We start from the raw sequence: 21,070 nt of genomic DNA, 5'->3' as shown, positions 1-21,070 counted from the left end.
AGCTAAGCACACAGGAGACCTTCGATAAGTACTAGTGCACTGGAACAGTCCCGCTTACATTCATCTTTCTCTCCACTCTCTCTGCTGGGTGGTGGCCTGTTCCCGTCCTGATCCCTGTGCCCCACGCAGGCAGGAGGAGGAGTGCTGGAGGAAACACTTGAGTCTCTTCACGGAGAAGCCCCTTGTGTGGCAAGAGAAGGGCGGGGGAGGGGTGGGAAGAGAGAAGGTGGGGTGAGGGCTGGATGTGGGGGGTGCGGCTCGAGGGACAGGGAGCGATTGAGGAGATGGCGAGGCTGGTCTGCTGGCCCCCCCAACTCCATCCACCTACACCCCACCCGCTTTGCCCCTTGGCAAAGCGTCTTTACCCTCTGGGCACCACCGGGGAAGGTGACAGTTTAAAGCTGGCAGAGACCCGACCAAGCAACCCTACAGTTGACCGTAAGGGGCTGACCCACTGGTTTTTGGACATTTTTGACCCAGACTTACAGTAAGAAATACATTTTACATGAGATCCTGTGTGTGTGTGTGTGTGTGTGTGTGTGTGTGTGTGTGTGTGTGTGTAGACCTACGTATAAAAACAAAATGGACAAATATAGGGGGAGAGGATTAAAAGCTACAAACTATTAGGTACAACATAAACTATAAGGATACACTGTACAACAATATAGTCAATATTCTGTAATAACTATAAGTGGAGTAAAACCTTTAAAAATTATAAATCGCTGTACTGTACACCTGTAACTTACAGAATTAAAGCAAAACAAAACCCACAAAGTGGACAAAAAAATACTCACCTTCACTATGGTGGGTGTAATCTAATACTTTCTGTTATTTTCTATTCTATTTCAAAAGCACTTCTGGTCATGACTCACCAACAGGGACCTGCAGCCAGGACAGCGGGCAGGGCGGGTGCTCAGAGGGAGTCCTCTGCGTGGGCTTTAACGCTCTGTAGTCACTCCCTTGAAATTCCTAATAATTTTATCCTTGAATTTGTGTTTTGTAAGTGAAGCCCGATGGGACACACGGTCCCGCTTCCCGGGTTCTGGGCTGCCACGCCCCACCCCCACCCAGCACCCTTGGTGGGTTGCATCGTGGGTGCCTCTGCTCTCTCTCGGGAGTATCCTGGTGCCTGAGGGAATGTGACATTAAATGGCAGACAAAAAACACCAGGACAGGTTGAGAGACCGCAGAAGAAAGGAGAGTGATTGTTTCTTTTTCAACAGAGGGCCCTGCATTTTTGTTTCACCCTGGGCCCCATAAATTACATAGCCAGCCCTGCCTACTAGACTGACTTCACACCTACTTGGTGAATTGTGACTGGCAGTTCCAAAAACACTGCCCTAGACAGCAGAATGTTACAGCTGACCAAACCACAAGCTTTCCTCAGACAGACTGACATTTAGATCCCAGTGCTACAAGGAGCTGGCTGTGTGACTTTGGGCCAGTCACTCAGCTCTCAACTTCTGTGTCTTCATCTGTAACACCAGGATAACGATAGGATTTACCCTTAGAGTTGGGTGAGGACTAAGTAAGGAAACATAAAAGAGCAGTGCCCTGAATTTAGTAAGCAAGCAGTTATCATTATTACTGGGTCCCTCAGGTCTTTGGCCTGGCTCTGATTTTTCCCACTTTGAGTTGCTTCTCTGAGGAGGCGATTTCTTTTTTTCTTTTTCTTTTCTTTCTTTTCTTTTCTTTTCTCTTCCTTCTTTCCTTCCTTCCTTACTTCTCTTCCTTCCTTCCTTCCTTCCCTCCTTCCTTCCTTCCTCTCTCTCCCTCTCTCTCTCTTTCTTTCTTTTGGAGGGGATTTCTGAGCTGGGTTTTGAGGAGCAAGCAGGAGTTTTACCAGGTGAATAAGAGAGGGAAGAGAATGTTGGGCAGACAGGCTGCAGCGCAGAGCCTCAGAGGCATGCTGTCTTTAAGGGAAGTGGGAGCAGACCAGTTTGACAGTGTGTACTTCTGGGAGTGGGGAGGTGAGCCACTGGGAGGCAGGGGTGGGGTTGCTGAGGCTGGAGGTGGGAGGGGCCTATCCTGGGGAGGAGGGCCCTGGGCGGCCTGGACTCACCTGGCAGCTGATGAAGGCAGGGAGTGTTTTAGGCAGGCGAGAAGCATGATCAGACCTGTGCTTTCCGAGGTCACCCAGGCCGTGGGGTAGAAGATGGATGGAAGAGAGTAAAACCAGAGGCTTCTGGAAGAGGCCAGGTATGAGATGCGAGGCCCCTCAGAGAGATGACAGTGGGGACCGACAGCTGGGTTTGATGGATCACCTAGGAGGTTGACATGAACGTGGGAGGTGATGTGAGTAGGGAGGACAGGTCTGGGGGAGGCAGGAGGAGGGTAACTGGCCTGGGCTCCAGAGGCAAGTGAATAAGAAGGATGAGTATTTAGTCTATTTTTAGAAACCTCCACGGATGCAAAGTCTATACCTGAACCTAAAGAGCAATGAGTAATCACAAAGTTGTCCCATTTTTAACCAGATCGAACTCCTTTTGGCTACCAAGCCCAAATCAGATAAACTGTCTTTAAGTCACAGTGCATGTGAGTTCTAACCGCCACTGGCTCAGCGCCACAGATTTCTGGAACCAGGTGGAAGACATTTTAAATTACAGAACAAGTTAGAACTAAGTGACATCTATGGAAGGGCGGAAATCACAAAGGAAGCTTGAAAAGGTGATGAATCCACTGGCCCCCGGGGAAAGCACATTTCCAGCTGCCAGCGGAGTGCAGGTAGGCCTGGGAAGTGCACTTGGAGCAGAATGGACGAAACCAGGAGTCAAACTTCTGAAAGCAATGCCAAGAACTGCCTTCTTTTTTGGAAGGTGCACGTTCCTTCTCTCTCTGCTTTCTCACTTTGCAGTTATTACCCTACTTCAGCCATCACTGGCAAGCGGTTTTGAAGTACTCCGAAAAATTAATTTTGGAGCCGAAGTCTGTGATGCTTGAGTGCTGGTTAGGTGTGAGACACAGATACTTCTTACAGTTTTAGGTCAAGTGAAAAGGAAGACAGTGATAACGAGACCTTTCCACGTGGACAAGGCTTTAAAGTTTATACAACACTCCTCTCTCACGTGTGCTCACAACAGCCCTGCAGGATGGAGGGGGTAAGGACTGCCACCCAATTTCACCCATGTAGAACCCGTGCCATTTGTGAAAGGAGGTACATGGTTGCAGGGCAAGGTATGGAGATAGGTCTTCTGTCTTTTACCATCTGTTCTCCCATCATGCTACGTTATCCAGGGAGAACCCCAACTGTCTGGAGATCACATATATTTGAGAAATGCAGCAACAGACATTAGAATTTGTTTGGTTTGGATTAAAAGAAAAACCACCCCATACTTTGGTGGTGCTTGTCTGTGCCTTTCACTGGGCTCTATGCTGGGGATGGTGGTATAAAGGCACGAACACAGCTACCTCTTCTGAGTACTTAAGATCCAGGCACTTTATGTATCTTTGATTTCATTTAATCCTTACACCACCATTATGAGGTGGGTGTCATTACGAGGAAACATCCTCTGACCTGACTTGGCAGCTCTGGGCATCCAAACACAGAGGTTGGGGCAGGACCGACTTCCTGCTAGTTGGGTGCTTTCCATGTAGCTGCATGTGTTTCATTTTCCCAACACTCCTGGCAGGTTTCCCATTTTGAGGAAAATGAGGCTGAGAACAGTTTAAGTAAGTTGAAGATAGACCACTGGGATGGGGGAAGGCTTCATGCTCTGTCCCCTTTAGTTAAAACCATCTTAATTTTTTAATTTCACAAGTAATGCCTGATTTTTCTGAAGATCTAAACGATACAGGAGTGTTCAGAGGAAAATGATTCCCCATGTCGTCTTCACTGTTTCCACTCCCCAGAAGTAACTGCTTTTAATGGTTTGATGTCTATTCTTTTCTCATGCACAAACACACCCACACATGGAGATTATTTTTCACAGAAGGGATTGCACTAGACACATTATTCAGCAACTTGTGTTATTCACTCTGCCATGTATCACAGTTCTCATTCCCCATCCACATATCACAGTTCTCATCCCCCATCCACACGTAAAGAGTAATCCTTATCCTCTTGGCCAGATTTCATTGTCTGAAGGTAGCATAAACCACTCCCTACTGCTAGGCTCTTAGGTTCTCTTCAATTACTCATGAATTTTGCAGCAAACATGATTGTAAATGTAACAGATCCCTGAGCTGTAAGCTCTCAATAAACATTAGCTAAAATTTTAGCTTCCTTATCTAGCTTTAACTGATGGCCTACATTCAATTCCTATTGCTCCTCATTTCAAAGAGTTGGAGTCAACTGTATCCAGTCTCCTGCATGTTATAAAAACTGGTTACGTTCATGGCCTATGGGTGATAGCTACCGAAGGCAATATTGAATTAAAAAAATATATACATCTATTTATTTATTTATTTATTTGGCTGTGTTGGGTCTTTGTTGCTGTGCGTGGGCTTTCTCTGGTTGTGGTGAGTGGGGGCTACTCTTCCTTGCGGTACACAGGCTTCTCATTGTGGTGGTTTCTCTTGTTGCAGAGCACAGGCTCTAGGCTCGCGGGCTCAGTAGTTGTGGCGTGCGGGCTCAGTAGTTGTGGCGCACGGGCTTAGTTGCTTCGCGGCACGTGGGATCTTCCTGGCTCAGGGATCGAACCCATGACCCCCGCATTGGCAGGCAGATTCTTAACCACTGAGCCACCAGGGAAGTCCTGAAATTGGATTTAGATAATTTTTGAACTGATACTGCTTTTCCAAATTTTCAGACTCATTCTCTAACTGCAACTGAGTTTTTGTAGGAAACTACACGGTGGTATAAAGTGATGAAGGTTGTGGTTTAGATTTCTAAGAGAAGCTGTGGAACTCCAGTCTAATATAAACAAGGAAGGAAGCTGCACAGTCTTAACATTTCTGCTCTGCCTCAAATCATTTTATTTCACTAGTTCAAACAACAAGAAGTTGAGTCCGTCACTGCAGACTGTGTCCCCTCATAGGTCCCCAGGCCGATTTTCTGCCCTGGGCAGAAACCAAGTCACCCCTCTCTTCCATTTGATAGTGTCCTTGAGATTCAGACTGTGTTCCTTTTTCAAAACTCTCAGACTCTGCTTTGCTTTTTCTGGTCCTTTTCCCTCAAGATGGGCAGCAGAGCAGAAGAGTCTGGTGTTCTTTCTTCCTTCCTGATATTCCAAGATCCCTTCTTTTATCATTTTCTCTCTGCCTAAAGAACTTCCATGAGCTGTTCTTTTAGGGTGGGTCTGGTGGCAATAAATCCTTAGGTTTCATTCTTCTGAGAATGTCTTAATTTCCCTTTCATCCTTGAAGGATACTTTTTGCTGGATCTAGGATTCTCGGTTGATAGTTCTTTTAAAAATGCTGTGCCACTTCTTTTTGGCCTCCGTGGCTTCTGATGAGAAATCCACTGTTATTTGTGTTGTTTTATAAATAAAAGGTCATTTCTCACTCAATGATTTCAAGAGTTTGTCTCTAGTTTTCAGATATTTGAGTATGATATGTTGGTGTAGATTTTTTTAGATTTATAATATTTGGGATTCACTCGGCTTCTTGAAACTGTAGGTTTAGGTCTTTTGCCCAATTTGGGAAGGTTCCAGACATATTTACATGAGTAGTTTTTCAGCCCCACTGTCTTTCTCCTCTCTGTCTAGAACTCTGATGACATGAATATTATTACATCTATTGTTACAATCCCATAGATTCCTGAGGTTCTGTCATTCTCTGCCCCAACCCCCCCCCCCCCCCGTCTATTTTCTCTTTGTCGTTCAGATTGGGTAATTAATATTGTTCTATTTTCAAGTTCACTGAGTCTTTCCTCTGTCCCCTCCTTTCTGTTATTGAGCTCATCCAAGTGAACTTTTTTTGCCTTTATTTTCTTTCATGAAGGTGAAATGCACAAAACAAATAATAATATTAAAGTGTACAATTCAGTGACATTTAGTAAATTCACAATGTTAGGCAACAACCACTTCTATTGCTCCAAAACACTTCATCACCCCAAAAGAAAACCTTGTACCCATTAAGCAATCACTTCTCATTTCTCCCTGCCCATACATCCAGTGAACTTTTAATTTCAATTACTGTATTTTTCATTCCTAAAATTTCCATGTGGTTCTTTTTGTCTTCTATTTCTTTGTTGAGACGTTCTATTTTTCTTATTTGTTTCTTGTTCCTAATTGCTTATTGAAGCATTTTTAGGATTGCTGCTTTAAAATCTTTGTCAGACAATTGTCACATCTGTGTCATCTTGGTTTGGGCACCTATTGATGATCTTTTTTCATTTAGTTTGAGATCTCCTTGGCTCTTGGTATGAGTGATTTTTTTCAAAAATTGAAATCTTGATGTTTGGGAATCATATTATCAGAGTTTGCATCTCTCATAAAATCTGTTTTAGCTGGATTAGGGGAAGAGAGTACCACCTCATCAATGCCAAGTGGAAGCCCAGGCTCCCGACTTGGTCTTCACTGATATGTGAGCAGAAGAGTTTCCCCATTACTGAGCAGGGATGGGAGCTCCAGCTCTCCACACGGTCTCCCCTGAGGTTCCTGGTTGGGCAGGTGAGGAGGGCCTCCTTACTGCTCCCAGGTGGCCTTCACTGACATCAAGGAGGTGGGTGTGGCCAGGTTACCTTCCTACTCAGCCTTCTCTGATACAGGTGGGGTGGGAGGGGAGGGGCAGGAGGGAGGGATGCTGGGGTGCTTTGCTATAACCTGGGAGGGTGGAAGTTGAGGCTCCTCCATTTGGCCTTTGCTTGCGAGATGGAGACTCGGCCACCGCTTTTTCTGTGGTGTTTGCCCCAGAGTGTGATTATTGTCTAAAAGTCTTCAGCTTCCTAGGCTGTCGTTTCCTGGTCCTTTGGCTAGAGAGAAACCAGGCTTCTGTTGGGGTCTTATTGTGTTTTTTTGGGATCTGTGCCCATTGGCATGTTTGAGTCAATGGCTTCTTCAGCTCCAAGTCTCAGATACATGAGGCAAAACAAACGGAGCAAAAACAAAGCAAGACCCCCCCAGAAAATTCACCACCATGTCATCCCTTGGGTTATGAGGTCCTAGATAATCTGTTTCTTCTTTCCCCCTTTCAAAGTCTTCTTACATTTGTGTTGCACATAATATCCAGAGTTTTCAGTTGTGTTTAGTAGGAGGAATAGAGAGCTGTGTCTACTCCATCTTCCCAGAGGTAGTGGTCCATCAACATTAGCAATTTCCATTCCCTTCTCTTCCCAGGCCCATTAAAACATCATATTTACCCACTCCTATCCACTCTCTATCCTTAGACACTTCTTTCCACCCAACGCACATCATCAGCTTCAGCTTTTTAGCTTTCATGAAGATGATGAAGAGGAGGAGGAGGAGAGGGAGAAAAGCTCATGTAAGGAGACACCAGAGCAACGTGCTGTTTCCCTTTCCAAAGTCTTCTCTACATCTCCACTGTCTATAAACCAGACTTCAAACTCAGCAGCCTGACAATGGACACTCTTCACAGTTCTGGCCTCTGTCTTCTTTCTCGCACCCAGAGTTCCCTTCACTTGTGTACAGAAGCTTATCTTTGGCCCTCATGTCTGCCCTTCTCACTCCATCCCTGCACACAGGACCCATTTCTCAATGGCTGTTTTCTCCCATAAGAAACTTCAGTTTCTCCCAGCTGAAACTGAAGCCCATCCCAGGACTTGGCACTTTTATTAGACACTGATAATTACTGAAGTTGCGCCACTTACTTCATCAGCTGGATTTTAAATTCATTAAAGGGCTGGATCATGCTTGATCTTTCTTTATCTCATGGCCTACCATAAGCATGTGATAAATACTGTTTTGGAAATAGTGACTAAAGGCCCTTGCCTGTCAGTGTGAATCTGATGGCAGAACTAAATAAGAGAATTAAATAAAAATCCAGCATCAAGTAGGTAAGATTAGCTATGGGCAAAGTTATCTTAAATGCAGATAAAGAAGAAGCTGGTGAATAGGAAGAATTTGGAGTCTCTGTACTAATAACTGGAGTTATTACTACATCTAAATAAAGAATCAGTTTAGAAGAGAGCTAGGAGAAGCAGTCACCAAACTAGGAGGAAAGTCCTGGCTTGGGGAAAGCCCAGGGGACCTGAAGGTGGGGGCAGCCCTGTTGTGGCAATAGATGCCCAGTAGGAGGCCGGGCATATGTGAATCCCAGAACCACCTCCCTGAGTGGATTCTGTGCTCACCCAAGCAACCTTGGGAATCCAGCTTCCCATCTTTACTTACCTACAGAGTTGGGGAAGTGACCCAATGATGCAACTGTCTGGGCCCTTGGCAGTCTTATTTTTCACATATTGGTCTTTGGTCTCTTATGAGTTTGGTTGGTTAAAAAAAAAAATCCATTTATAATATCAATAATTAAAATAATAAAAAATAACAACTAAGAGATTTTTCAGTGCCTATTATGTGCCAGACTGGGACGGACAGTTCATGGAGCATCTCATTTCCTTGTTATCACCATCCCGTGGAGGTAAGATAGAGAACCCATCTCATGGATAGAGAAACTGAGACCCAAAGAGATCGCTCTACTTGTTCAAGCTCAGAAGACTCAGAGCTGGGATTTCAGCCCACGTCTCCTGACTCCAAGGTCTGCCCTTTACTGCTGGGCTTTCTAACATAGCCCTTGCTACATGTCAGGCACTGTTCTAAAAGCCTTACGTATATGAACTCCTATAACCCTCCAAACAACCCTTGAGGTAGGTACCATTTCTATGCCCAATTTACATCTGAGGAAACAGAGGCACAGAGAAGTCAGGTAACTTGCCCAAAGTCACACAGCTAGTGTGAGTGAAGTAGGATTTGAAGCCAGGCAATGTGGCAAAGGACCATTATGTCATGCTACCTCTTTCTGAGGCACTTGCTGGACTCCTTCTAATGGACCTAAACCCCTTGAGGGAAAGAACTCCATCTTACTCATTTTTGTATCCTTACCAGCTACTGTAGTGCTGGCACAAAGTAAACCTGTAATATGTGTTGGATCATTGGAATTCCCTTGGAAGCACAGCCCACTAGCCACCCACCCTGTCCCAGCTACATTCTGATTTCATGAAGCCCCTTAAATTTGCAGCTGATCTAAAGTAGGTTTATGCCAGGCTGCAGGCTTCTCATTTTGTTTCATGCACGGATTACAAATTCAAGGGCCACAGAGCTATGAAAAATTTCTACTGGAGCATATTTTTCCCAACTGGGGACCTGAGTTTTCAAGTAACTCAGTCCTAGAAGCAGGAGGCTAGCAAATGCCTTTTTAGCACCATCTTCTGAGTCCAGTTGTGACATGAAAGGTTTATCAAAGTGAAATAAAGGTACCAATTCAGCCTAGTGGTCCTCAACATGGATGATTTTGTCGCCCTAGAGGACATCTAGCAACATCTGAAGATGTTTTTTTGGTTGGCACAGCAGTGAGGGCATGGCGGGTGCTACTGGTATCTCGTGGGTAGAGGCCAGGGATACTGCTACACATCCTACAATGCGAGGATAATCCAGAACAACAAAGAATTAGCCAGCCCCAAATGTCAGTAGTGCTGAGGTGGAGAAATCCTGATTATCCAAGCAGCCCCCAAATCTGCATGTACAAGTGGTTTCAAAAGGGAAGCATCACTCAACAATTAAATTAGGTTTCATGAGACTTTATTCCCAGAGAGCAGGCATCAATCACTGGGGGGAAAAATAGAAGTGAGCTTTCTATGCCAAAGCGAAACCATCTTTGTTTGGGCGCACGTTCCGAGGCAGTGCTTTGAGAAGTGAGGTCCTAAAGACCTCCTACCACAAAGCCACTTGGGAATCTTATTACAATGCAAATTCCAGGGCCTCCCTCAAACCCACTGCATTAGGCTCTCTTGGTGAGAGAACAAGGGATCTACATTTTTAGGACACCCCAAAGTCATTCCGCTGCACACTGACAGTTCTCTTCCACTCTTCCACAAGTAGGGGAAATAAATTGGGGGGTGGGGGAGGAGTGCGGTAGACCGACCATATGCATGGTGGTTTTTAAAAAGTTAACTAAAAATGCTCACATTCTAGCGTGGTTCCTCTAACTTCAGTCATCTGTACCACGCTGTTGTGAGTTACGCCCTAGACAAATACCACCCCTTCTCTTCTTATTAAAAAAATGGTTTCGTAAATACTAGCATCATTTTAAGCAGTAATACTCATCACAGGTTGGATCAGCTGGTTATCTTTTTTCCCAATACTCCTGAGAATACATGCATAACCATGAAAATGATCAAGATCTGTCCTTGCCACTTAAAATCGGCATGCCGTACATGTAGGGAGCAGTGCCTTACGGCAAAGCAATTACAGTCTGCCAGGAGAATGCTAATAACAGCGCCTGCAAGCTCTTAAGGCAGACATGCTTGGCTCTTCGTCAGGAACCTCAGAGCCTCCTTTTCAGGGATGGATTGCAATCCCTGGTGCTTCCTGGAGGAGGAAGAATAGAGTGGGCAACAGCGTATACGCCTGATGGTGACATTGTGGCCTTATTCACAGCTGCCAGCTCCCATTTATGAGCCTTTGAAAACAACCATCTTAAACTGAGCACCGGGACAACATGAAGGACCAACACATTTTGAGCCTCAGAAATTGTAACCCACATGTGTGATGAGCAGAAGTCACACTCCAACCCTAAACTGGTTTCCCTGAGCATCCTTCTGTGCCCAGAGCACCCCCTCTTTTGGGGGGGGTGGGCAGAGGGAAAAGCATGATACACTGAAGGCTACAAAACAATTCATGTCTCTGCTAAAAATCAGAACAAATATCCGCCGTCTGTTTTTCCATTTACATCTTTCTCCAAAAGCCTAAACTTGACATAATGTTAGTTTTACCTGGGCTTTGCACGCAGCCTGCTTCGCTACAAATGCAGTGAACACAGCAGCAGTGGCGGGGAATTACGAGTGCGCCTGTACTAGCTCACACCACTTTATTTTTGTCCTTCCCTCCAATTTGCATTAAGCTGCCTGCATAATTTCCACCTCAGGTGAAACCTCTCTGTCTTTGCTGTCTCCTACTTGAAACACATTGATTTTCCATGTAAGTCAGGAGATGGGGAAGTGGGATGGGAGGTGTGACTACAGAATTGGGTTAAGAGGAGGCTAAGACCTCACATTGTAGACTCAGGTGAGATGGATGCAGAAGAAAAAAGGAAAAGGAAAGAAACCTGTGAGAGCATTTCTCTTTGGAGACTCAAAGAGGGATGTTCCTGAGAGGCCATAAACGGACACCCCTTTGCTCCAGCCTCACGGGGTGTGTTATTTAAGCAGCTTCTCTCTTTGTGCCACTGTAAACCATGCCTGTTTGGCTCTAACCGGAAAGACAAAGCAGGGTTTGAACATCAATCGTTAATAAGCAGGTTCCACCCATTGAGGACCAATTCCTACTCCTGTCGAGCAGGAGTGGGGAAGAAAGCTCAAATGTATGTCAGGGAGAGCAACTGCTCTCAGTGCTGTGGGAGAGGACAAACAGGTGGGTGAGAGGGTCTACGCAGAAGATACAGGAGACGGTAGCCCTGGGGAGGGAGACAAAAAAACATCCAAGCTGTGCCCAGCCGTGGAGCCCTCTGGGTACTTGGAATTCTGTGATGACATAGATGAGGACCTGCACTCACGGGGCCAGGTTTGGTGCTTTGGACCCGGTAGGGATTCGGGACAGGTATGTTGAGCAGACGGATGTCCCGTGGCTGTTCACTGAAGCCCTAACCCAGGATGCCCAGGACTTCTGTAAAATTGTGAGAAGATCCAGAGAGTGCATATTGGACAAGTCTGTGCAAAACCACTGCTTGACTGGAAGAACAAGGCTGGGAGCAGGTCCTGCTGAGCTGGGGCGGGAGTCCACAGGCGGGGAGGGCACAGCAGCCTCAGGACCAGCCTGCCTGGGCGCGCATCCCGGCCGCCCTCCGGGGAGTCACCTTCACGAGTGACGTGGCTCCCCTGTGCCTCAGTTTTCTTATCTGGGAAATGATGATGATAGTGGTGCCCAGCTCACAGGACTCCAGTGCAGCTTTAAGGAGTTACCACGGGAAAGCGTGGAGAACAGCGCTTGGCACACAGAGAGCGCGAAATAAGTATTAGCTGCTCTCATTTTTCTGTGGGCGGGACAGATTGGGTTCACTTGGTCCCATTTGGACTAGAAGCAAAAAAGCATCCTACAATGTGAAGCTTGTGATGCGTGAGGATAAGGAGGCAAAAAAATCCAGAAGCAGGTTGATCGGACTCAGCTCTGTCTTTGATATTGGGAATTCACACCTGCAAACTTCACTCTTTTGAACAGAGTTGACTATGTGTCTGTTCATCAGATTTAGATCTTTTTCTGAAAGTGAATAGTTCATAACATCACCACTATCATGATCAACAGCTACAATTTCCATTGATACCACCTCCACTACCAGAACCACTACTACCGCCACCACCACCCACTGTCCCTGAGGCTTTTCCTACTGTTTTCTCATCCCCTATTTTTAATTGTTGTGGTTGTTTACCAGAATGAAAAAAGCTTTGGAATAAAAAAGACCTGGCTTGATAACTTCATAGCTGTGTACCCTGGCAAGTCACTCCACCTCCCTGAGTTTCAGTTTCCTCACCTGGAAGATGGGTTTCTGATAACAACTGGAAATGACTATACGAAGTGCCTGGGAAAGGCTTGTCACGTGCATGGAGATGCTGAATACATGGTGGCTTGTTATCACAGGGCAAACAAATCAGTGGGTACCCTTTGCTGATGTCCCTCTGAAGATCCTGTAACATATCATTCACTTGAAGAGGATGGATGGCCATGACTTCTCATGAATTTAGGTTTCCAGCTTGAGCAATACTGCCTGAGGCCTAAAATAAGCCCAAATGTGGCCTTGCAGTGATCTGGGCCCCCACACCTGGCAAGAGGAACCAAGCTGTCCTCTGTTCATCAGACGGGACTTGTCCCTGTGTCTAGACTGGTCATCTTATGGCCCACACTCCCAGCTGTTTGGCTAAACAGAGTTGACCGGGGTTTGAGAGAGGGGGTTTCACCACCGACCAGCTTGAAGGAAAAACAAAGCCTCAGTTCTTTGTCAGGAAAACATGAAAAGCACTCCATGTATTAGGCTATATCCTGGGATGAAAACTTGTTCTTTAGTTTTCTCGTTCCTTTAACAATCTACGTTAGTCAATGGGAACGAAATTGCTCCATTAAATTTCTAAACACCATTAAAAAACAAAACACAAACAAAACAGAAACCTCCCAGACTGAAGGATATAAATCCCAAACTGAATACTGGGACATTGTGTTTTCCAGAAACAATTAGACTTGATTTTTAGACCAAGAAATGTAATCATCAGTGACATCTCAGAATCTCAGGGTTTTGCTGCGCGTTTGAAGGAAAGAACAAAGCTTTGGTGGTGGAAAATACGGAGACACGGTGGTTACTGTTGGAACAAGATTACTGAATTCTCCTAACAACCCTCTGAGGTAGGTACTATTATTAGTCCCATTTCACAGGTGACAAAACTGAGGCACAGTGATTTCAGTAATGTGCCGAAGGTGATATAACCAGTAAGTGGAGAGCTGGGATTTTTAACCACGGTCATAACAACTAGGCTGTACTGCCCCTCATGACCCAGAAGAAACTCCAGAGCCTAGTACCAGGAGGAGCCCAGGCTGGCTCAGCAAGCTCCCAAGACTGTCAAGGCCTTTGAAATAACTCACAGGGCAAAGGAATAAGTCATGCTAGCTTATGACATCAGTTTTTGAAGCATGTTCCCACATCCTGGCTGTTTGGAAGTCCACCCAAACTTGTTCATTTCATCCCCATTTCACAGCCATGGAAACAGGCTCAGAGGGGTTAAACAACTTCTCTGAGGTCACACCCATTATCTCCTAACTCCCAGGCACTGTCCTCTCCTTGATGATGTGTAATTAAGTCTAAACAAAAGTGGGGGAGGAGGGAGGGACGCTTCAGATGTCATTGGCAGAGCTCTCTCCCTACCTAGCACTGTGCTCAGACCCGGGGAGGCAGTCCCTCACAGCAGAGTAGGGATGGGCTGCCGAGCCAGGTGGCTCTGTGACAAAGGCTCTGTGACCTTGGCCAAGCAAGTTAACGTCTCTGAGTCTTGGTGTCTTGGTCTGTAGAATGGTACAACAGCCTCAACCAGAATATAAGTTCCTTCTCAGCAGGGAACTTGCCTGTTCGTGGCTGTGTCTCCAGCTGCATAGTATTTGGTTATAGGAGATGCCTAGCGAATGCTTCCTTAAAGCATGAATAGATAAATGAGCCCTGCCCGCTGCCCCCCCCCCCCCCCAGCCCCACTTCACAGTGTTTCTGTAGGGATTAAATGAGACACTGCATGCATAGTGCATAAAACAGGGAACAGGTGCTCCGAACATGCCAATCACCTCCATCATTGTGTCACAGGCATTCACATTCATTATCCTGTTGTATCCTCCAAAGACTCCCATGAAATAGGTCCGGCTATGCCCATTTGATGCAAGAGGGAACCAGAGAAGAGGGCATGGAGTGAAAGCATTCTTAGAGGAGAGCTCATCCCTTTTAATAAACATTGCACGTTTAAAAAAAAAGGATCATAGCAAAGAGGTGTAGGAAGGTTCGAGTCATTCCAGGGGGAAGAGAAGGGCTGTGGGAACTGGGCTTTGGATCCAGACTGGTGAGCGTTTCTGCCTCCCTCCTGAGTCCTCCTCCTCCTCCGAGGGAGCATCCCAGGACCTGGCAGGATGGACGCCACCCCTGCATTTGCCATTGGCCCCTCCTGTCTGCACAGAGCTCCGGCTGAGACACGGAGTGCCCAGCTGTGCTCCTACCCACCATAGTAGTAATCCTGATGAATTGCAGCCTGATGACTCACTGATTGAAGGAGAGAAAAAATTAAGAGTGAGCTGACTGAAACTCTTAATAAAGCTTATTGTTTGGGGAGAGTCTGGCTTGGCAGGTGGGAGGACTGAGGATCTTCCTGGGATCTGATGGGAGATTTTAAAGATGGTTCTGACAGTTAAACTGCAGAATACTCTTTTTCTCTACGTTTACATTGGCCAGAGCATTTTTCACACAGTATCAAAACTGCCTGGTTGCTAGACTGTGGGGACCTAAAGGGCACCCACCTCGTTCCCCTGTGGCTTGACAGCTAGCATCCTGCATGTAGCAGGTGTGAAAATATCTGCTCCTTATCTGGGACATAAGGAGTCTAGGTACTAGTGAGATGAACAACGAAGCAACAGGAAGAAGAAAAAAAATCCTACAGGGTGAGAACGCACAGATTTGTTTATGAATTCCAACTGTAAAAGGGCTTATAGAAATTGATTGCTAAAACTTGGGCCATGCAAAGCCAATTATGCTGGAAATAATCCTGGAGGCCACACCCTCTTCCTTCGCTTCGAGGCAGCATCTCCTGCGGCGCCTCTGAAGAGAAGCCAGCTCCCCTGCAGAAGCATCATCCCCGAGGTGTCCCTGCCTTAAAGAGTGCACTTCTCCACCTAATTTAATTGCAAATGCTCTCGCCAGTGCTCACAGCTCGCTTACAACGTGATTACTACCGGCTCTTCAATTTGCCCCCACCTGTGTGCCCCCTTTAAAGAGAGGGGGAGGGCAACAGGGAGATGTGTGTCAACATTAATTGTCATTTAATAGAGCTCCTTGGTGATGACCCTGGGGAGAGGGATGAGGGAAATCAATGCCGGTGATTGAAAAACAATATGAGAATTAAGAGGCCATCCTGAAGTCCTCTGGAAGGGAGAGGAAAATGCCTCCCTGAATTTTCTGTCCGTGGTCCACTGAGACTGTTACTTATTCAAAGCAGGGCCGTTCAAGCATTTCTTGAGATGCTCTGTGTCAGGTACTGTACCAGACATGGAGGGGGCAAGAAATGACCAGGACAAAATCCAGGTTCTCATGTGAGTTTCTCTGGGGGTCAAGATAACTAAGATGGGTTAAAAAAAAAAAAAAAAAAGGTGACAAGACAGGATCGAGAAAGTGGCTTAAGAGAGAGAAATGTCACCTTCCCTCACATGCACGACATCACCTTACAAAGGATGGGAAAATGCCAGGCAGAGCAGCTGGATGTTTGATTCATGATTCCACCCAGAGTGACCTGATTGGGAGTCCTCAGGAAAGTGGATGGCACAGTACAACTCATTCTAGCACCTTCTAAAGAGGCAAGTGGCGGTTTCTGGACTCTAAATGCAGCAGGTACTCTCTTCAGGGCTAGTAGCAGCTCCCTGGGATTATGGGTTGCTCAGCCCCATTCAAGGGTTGGATGGCTGTGACTTGGTCCTCATATTCCATTTTGAACAGGGACTGCCTCTGGAGAAGGGGGCCGGGCTCCTGCAGCTGGCTTGGAACCCGCCATGCAACTGTGGGCGAGAGAAACAACCCAGGACCACCCAGGACGGGAGGCCGGCTTCAGATGCAGCTCTCAGGCTGGCCGGGGCCGAGGGAAACACTGGTCAGCCTGGGTCACTGCCGCACACGAACCCCGTGGTGAGCCCTGGTGGGCAAGCAGGGTAGAGGTTGGCAACACCCACGGAAAGAGGCCCAGATGCAGGGCGGAGCGGGGCGGGGGAGGGGAGTGAACAGGGGACGATGGGAAAACCTTCCTGAGCCCAGGCCACCAGCTCCAGGCACCTCCAGGGAACATGGCTCATCTGCCTCTTCCTGTGTCCTTCTGCCACTTTCTTTTTTCCTCTCTTCTCCTTCATTTGCGTATTTCTTTTTTTTTTAATTAAGATAACATTGGTTTATAACATTAGGGAGGTTTCATGTGTACGACATTATATTTCCACTTTTGTATACACTGCAGTGTGCTCACCACCAAAACTTTAGTTTCCATCCATCACCCTACAGCTGATCGTCTTTACCCATTTCACCCTCCCTGCTTCCCTGTCCAAACCAAACCAAACCAAACCGAACCAAACCAAACCAAACCGAACCAAACCAAACCAAACCAAGCCAAACCATGAGCGGAGCTACAGAGAACAGAGCAGCTGTTGCCAGACAGGAAGGGCTATTTTCAGTCTGTGCTTCATCTTTTTCTTCCTCTTTCTTTCTATCCACTCACACTCACCAATCACCCCCATCTCCCTCTCTTCTTTCTCACACACTCACACACGATGGCCAAGCGCAGTGTCAGGTTCATGGGCCCAGCAGTCAACTCACATCCCACCTCCGATGCTCTGTGACCCAGCATACGTGACTGAACCTCTCTGAGTCTCCACGTCCTTGTCTTATAAAATGAAGATGACAATAGGACCTTCTTCCTAGGGTGATGGTGGGGCCTAAATCTATAAGACTTGACACCGTACCTGCTTGGACCTGAGTAAACCCTGTTTAAGTGAGCGCTCTCCTTCCTTCCCAGGAATTCTGTTGTAGCCTTGCCCACAGTGCGGATAGTCACAGATGTTTATGATGTGTTTGCTGCTTTGGAAGCACGCAATAAGTGTTAGCTCTCAGAATTATAGTAATTTTGTTAATTCTGTTATATTGCTTAACTTAAAAAAATTAATAGAGTACTTTTAGGGGCAGTTTTAGATTTATAGAAAAAAAAGTGCAGAAAGTAGAATTCCCATATTCCCCCTTACGTCTCTTCCCCTAGTTTCTCCTACCATGAATATCTTGCACGGATGTGGTACACTTGTCACAATTGATGAACCAATATTGATACAACCAAATTGATTATTAACCAAAGTCCACAGTTTACGTTAGGGTTCACGCTTTGTGTCCTTCATTTAATGGGTTTTGGCAAATCTATGTGACATATCCACCATCATATGTTCTCATACAGAACAGTGTCACTGATGTAAAAATCCCCTGGGCTCCACCTCCTCATCCTTCCTTCCTTGCTAACCCCTGACCTTTTTACTGTCCCGGTAGTTATGCCTTTACCAGAACGGGATAGAGCCAGCATCACACACAATGGAACCACTTCAGATTGGCTTCTTTTACTTACTAAGATGCATTTAAGTTTCCTCCGTGTCTCTTCTTGACCTGAGAGCTCATTGTTTTCTGTGGCTGAATAACACCCCACCGTGTGGATGTACCACGGTTCGTGTATCCAGTCACCCACTGAAGGGCATTTTGGTTGCCTCCAATTTTTGGCACATGTTGCTTAACTTTTAATGGCATTTTTGTGCATTTTAATTAAAAGAAAAATTTCACTGAATTGGCAGCCTTTCAGAAATGCTGATCTAAATACATGTATACCCAACTCCTTATCAATGCCTCTCAAATATATAGAGCAAGAAACTCTTGTATTAGGTGTAGACACCAGCAGAGCCCACTGGGCCATGTGGCCAACGCTCTGGACCACAGGATTTTGCAATAGGCCTGAAAAGGGTTAAACATTTCCCCCAGTGTTAGAGGTTTACATTTCTTGGGTTGGCCAAAAATTTCATTCGGCTAACGAATCCGTTGTTCCATTAAGGTCTTGGTGAAAATGAAAAACGTGTCTTTTATTGTTACTGAAAACTGAACAAACTTTTTGGCCAACCCAATAAAATGAGGGTTTCTCCCATAATTCAAAAAGATACCTTAATGTTCATTGCAGTACTACTTACAATAGCCAAGACATGGAAGCAACCTAAGTGTTCATCGAGAGATGAATGGATAAAAAAGATGTGGTACATATATACAACAGAATATTACACAGCCATAAGAAAGAATGAAATAATGGCATTTGTAGTGACATGGATGCCACTAGAGATTATTATACTAAGTGAAATAAGCCAAAGACGAATATCGTATGAGATCACCTATATGTGGAATCTAAAAAAATGATACAAATTAACTTTTGTATATACAAAATTGTAACAGACCCACAGACATAGAAAACAAACTTATGGTTACCAAAGGGGAAAGAGAGGGATAAATTAGGCATTTGGAATTAATATATACACACTAGTATATATAAAATAGATACGCAACAAGCACCTACTGTATAGCACAGGGAACTATACTCAATATTTTGTTACAACATATGTGGGGAAAGAATCTGAAAAAGAATTATATATATACACAGACACACATATATAACTGAATCACCTAAAACCAACACAACATTGTAAATCAACTGTACTTCAGTAAAATACAATAGGAAAAAAGAAAAGAAGTTACTTCTTTGTATGCCAACTGGAAAAAAAATCAGGGTGTTTGGCACCGTTGACATTTTGGGCCAGCTAACTCTCTGCTGAGGGGGCTGTCCTGTGCCTTGTAGGGTGTTCAGAAGCATGCTAAAATCCTTCACCCACTAGATGCCAGTAGCAACCGCACTCCAGTTGTGGTAACTAAAAATGTCTGCAGACATCGCCCATGTCCTCTGGGGGGGACAAAGCTGCCCCAACTCCTCCCACTGCTGAGAACCACTGTTGTAAATACTTTGTTACCATCAGGGCTGTTATGATGACAACTTTCAATGCCACTCCAAACCTCCAATGCGAGACTGCACCTCCTAAAGAGGGGGCCTTCCCTTTACTAAGCAGGAGGGAGGTGTCTCGGCCCCCTAACATCTCCTGTATTTTACTCTCGTTGGGGGTGTTTGCATGAATCACAGCCAAATGCTGTCACTGTGCAGACTGGCCACTGGATGGTTCCTCTAGAAATGACAGATTCAACCTTTTGATGAGCTGAAGCTTTCACTGACTTGCCAAGTACCACACTGCTAACGGCTCGGGCCCGTCTCCTGACTGCAACCCGGTGACTTTTCTGTGAGCCAGAGAGATCTCCCCAGCGCAGTCACAACAGGCAACAACCCGCCCTGCCGCTCACCCGTTTATTCATCAGCCACTCCTGTTGGCTCTTCCTCCAAAACATACCCCAAACCCGACCACTTCCCACCACTTTGCTACCCCAGTCCAAGCCGCCATCGCCTCTCGCCTGCCCTCCTGCTTTGGCATTTGTTCTCCAACAATCCAGATTCTACGCTGCTTTGGGGCAACACTGAAAAATCTCAATTGGATCACGTCACCCCCAGCTTCAAAGGCTCCCCATTTTTGAGTTTCCCAGTATTGTTAACACTCTGTCTACGGTCCTTGCCCCCGCCCCTGAAGGGGTGTCTTTGAGTGGAAATAGGAAGAACCAGAGGCTGGACATGTAAGGATCAGAAAAGTGCAGGGTTATACAGTAAACCCTGTATACCTGAAACTAACACCATATTGTAAATCAACTATACGTTGATTTGAAAAAAAAAGGGAAAGGAAAGAAAAAAGAAAGAAAGTAAAGCACAGGTGCCAGGCTCAGTGTCAAGTGCGTCTCGTGATCTGCTGGATTTGCATGGCCACCTGTGCCCTGGGTTTCCACCGCTTGCTTCTGATTCCACGAGTTTTCTCAGTACCCCCTGCCCTCCACTACCATGAGGGCCAGGCTTTAGCACGGCCAACATCACACCTCAAAATGGGAGCTGCTGTGGCTTCCCTCAGGTCCCACCTGGCCAGTCCCAAGGACTGAACCAGGGTGGCAGAAGTGGGCTTCAGGAAGTGGCAGTCACCACAGTTGTCCCCGTGGACTTGGGAGGGGAGGGAGGAATTCTAGGGGACTCAAGGTCCAGTTTTGTGTATTTCATTATTTCACAACTTGGGGCGGGTCACCATCCTTCAGCAAAAGGAAGAAAGAATGTTTAAAAAAATTAATGAAGATTCTTGAGGGTGGAAGCAAAGGACCTTAGACACAGGGGTTGAAAAACAAAAAGTGCCAAGCCTGAAGAATTATGCAAGGAAAGTTATCGTTTCCACTCACTCCTTCGGGGGAACAATGACTACAAGACGGGAAGCCGCAGTGCGATGCGTGTCTATGTCGGAAACGTGGCCAAAGAAAGGGAAGATTAATCACATGGGGAAGGCTGTTATCTCGGGGGCAGATTAAGGCAACAAGCTAGCAACTTTGAGCCTGATTAGAAACTGCTAAAATCAGAACTTCCGGTTAGGGACTACACTTTTAACACCTTCTGTTTCCAGCGGGGCATGGGAGCAGGAAGGGAGATTGATTTAATTAAAACTAGTGCTTAAGTATTCTTCCATACAAACTATCTCCTTTTTGCATAGTTAATGCAAACCTGGGTTCACAGTGCCATTACATTTGCTGGCTGGAAGCTTTAAGGAGCTGGGGA

General features: G+C 46.0%; 1 protein-coding gene and 1 long non-coding RNA gene across 5 annotated transcripts in view; one reads left to right on the top strand and one right to left on the bottom strand.

Moving 5' to 3' along the window:
• ZHX2 (zinc fingers and homeoboxes 2) overlaps nt 1–21,070 on the bottom strand; it is a 167,658-nt gene that overhangs the window by 58,885 nt on the left and 87,703 nt on the right. The gene's annotated exons all lie outside the window — the stretch shown is intronic.
• On the top strand, nt 1,098–16,405 carry LOC130854592 (uncharacterized). Its single transcript, XR_009054056.1, has 3 exons — nt 1,098–2,199; nt 13,263–13,436; nt 16,270–16,405. It is a non-coding gene; the product is annotated as an uncharacterized LOC130854592 (long non-coding RNA).

Source organism: Hippopotamus amphibius, chromosome 5 (assembly GCF_030028045.1).
Source record: "Hippopotamus amphibius kiboko isolate mHipAmp2 chromosome 5, mHipAmp2.hap2, whole genome shotgun sequence".
NCBI classification, from domain to species: domain Eukaryota; kingdom Metazoa; phylum Chordata; class Mammalia; order Artiodactyla; family Hippopotamidae; genus Hippopotamus; species Hippopotamus amphibius.
The sequence above is the reverse complement of the archived record's forward strand: the minus strand, read 5'-3'. Positions and strand labels throughout refer to the sequence as shown.